Raw genomic sequence first — 2,255 nt, 5'->3', positions numbered from 1 at the left:
CGGTTACGTACAACGATCAACAAAAGTAGGCACATTCATGTGACCAAAGCCGAATCCCTAGCAATTTGGATCAACAATTTCAAAGAGATCGACACCCGTATCCCACGGTTTTTAGGGTTTGGGTCTCGATCAATAGAACGTGGAAAAGAGTTAAGAATGTGACATTTACCATATTCTATGATGTTATTCACTTACAATAACAAAACTAATTATGCTCTCATGTCCTAATTCTTTTTATCACATTTTGGCCGCCATCTAGTTTTACCTTTCATGATCTCACCACTGTCAGCTCCAATCTCAAGTTGAAGCCGATGTTCGCAATCAATATGGTCTCCACCATCGGTCCCTACTACAAAAGTGCGGGATTGTAACACGCTATCCTTCCTACACTCTCGACAGTACTCTAAAGTCATGCTAGCAAGCTCATAGTTTTCCTTAAGCGGCTCTGGAATACTCTACAATAACAAGTGTCTTAATTCATGATAGTAATTATATAACAATAAACGATAGTTGTTTTACATAATTCATACTTAACCAGAATGCAAGATCGACGGATTACCTCTAGGATCCACCCGATATATTTCACATTGTTAACATGTTGATTAATATCCAAATCGCTCCATCTTGGCTAAACATATATGTTCAAAGAATCAAGAAGTTGATGTAAGCACTAAGAAAGCTACATATAGTGTTTCATATGTAAAGATTATAACTGGACTAAAGGCGGTGTATCCAGAAAGTATTGTTCGACTAAAGGCGGTGTATCCAGAAAGTATTGCGAACATGGTCAACAATGCTCTCATCTTGTTGTGACCATTTTATAGCATCTTGTTCGACTAAAGGCGGTGTATCCAGAAAGTATTGTTCTAATTCAGCTCGAACTTCATATGGGAATTTGGATAACCTTCTTGTCACTTTGTTCATCATCACCCAAATACTGCGAGATGGTACACGAAAGTGTTTTAATTGTTGCAATGAAAGATTCTATATTTTCATACATTAGGAGGCTTTTACCTTGAAGCTCTTATTAATATCTCGCCCGTTTTGCAATCGCAAAACATCCAATTGCAACACATACCGGTTTTCCCAGATGCAGCTTTCCATGTATCAACTTGAACAACATCACCCCTGCATTAGATTTGAGAATTTGGCAAGATACATCAAGTTGACAACCTTCTACTAACTATGTATATATATAATTTAAGTTTGAGAATTAAATATGGAGGTCAGCTATACATACACCGTCTGACATCTAATTATCGCACACCTTTCAAATGGTTGTTTGGATTATTCTGACCAATAGTTTTCAAAGTTTGATATTTTTTTTGTCAACGGTCGTCTGAGTGTTTTATAGACGGCCGTTTAATGATGTGAAATCAGATGAGGGTGGTGTCGCTATAGCATGATAGAGGAAAAAAATATTATACCAGGCTGGAAATCGGTCGACTACCACTTGCATCTTAGCCATCACCCAGATTAGGTTCTTCTTGCACATCTCTGGTGTTAAACCAAAGCCATCTTGCAAGATCCCAATTGTCTTTAAATGATTAAGGGATGTTTCCTATGAATTTGGTTTAAAATTGTCAAGTAGTTAAGAGCATGCATGCACATGCAAACATGCATATCAATAACAAATTTACTATATACATATATAAATATATATATACCTGCAAATAATTCATAATTGTTTCTATAGAAGTTGTTTGATCTGGGCCAACTTCATATGATCTAACATAACATTTTGTCGAAAAACTAAGCCAACGTTAACCATTCTCCCTAATTCAAGATCTGAAACCATCTTTTGAGTCGTTATCTTCTGGTTGATCATTATCATCATCGGCTTTAGGGGCATAGTTCTAATTGTAGGAAGAAGGATGTTCCAATCTCTAGCGCTAACTCTGGTAGCATTTGCCTTTGTAGGATATTTTACTTGCAAGCCCCAAAAAGAAGAAGACGCCGCCTTTATAATAATATCATGCACATCCATGGTCCCTGATGAAAAGTTTATAAATTTTGAAAGCTGAACTGCAATAGATGTTGCCTTTTATTATTTATTTAACTATTAATAGAAACCGTAATTTGTAAAATTCTTTATTCAACTCTCACACGCACATATAACACATGAATCACACTTGTGAACTTATAACTAATTATAGACCAACATTGGGCTAAGTAGGTGGAATTTTATAAATTTTATACATGCATGCATATTGGATAAGTGAAACTAAACAATATGCCTGTTCTTGTCTATGTGA

General features: G+C 35.9%; 1 pseudogene across 1 annotated transcript in view; it reads right to left on the bottom strand.

The window, feature by feature from the left end:
• LOC143580332 (palmitoyl-acyl carrier protein thioesterase, chloroplastic-like) overlaps positions 1-2,255 on the bottom strand; it is a 2,412-nt pseudogene continuing 157 nt past the window's right edge. The window contains exons 1-6 of the transcript XR_013143625.1: positions 1,668-2,255; positions 1,428-1,561; positions 1,015-1,128; positions 784-937; positions 560-628; positions 1-455 (exon numbers count right to left, since the gene is read on the bottom strand). The exon at positions 1,668-2,255 is cut by the window's right edge and continues 157 nt beyond it. The product of XR_013143625.1 is annotated as a palmitoyl-acyl carrier protein thioesterase, chloroplastic-like (transcript). The remainder of the gene's footprint in view (positions 456-559; positions 629-783; positions 938-1,014; positions 1,129-1,427; positions 1,562-1,667) is intronic.

This window comes from Bidens hawaiensis, unplaced genomic scaffold, assembly GCF_021521415.1.
Source record: "Bidens hawaiensis isolate Kalapana, Puna unplaced genomic scaffold, B.hawaiensis_p1.1 tig00030319_1, whole genome shotgun sequence".
Classification (NCBI taxonomy): domain Eukaryota; kingdom Viridiplantae; phylum Streptophyta; class Magnoliopsida; order Asterales; family Asteraceae; genus Bidens; species Bidens hawaiensis.
The sequence above is the reverse complement of the archived record's forward strand: the minus strand, read 5'-3'. Positions and strand labels throughout refer to the sequence as shown.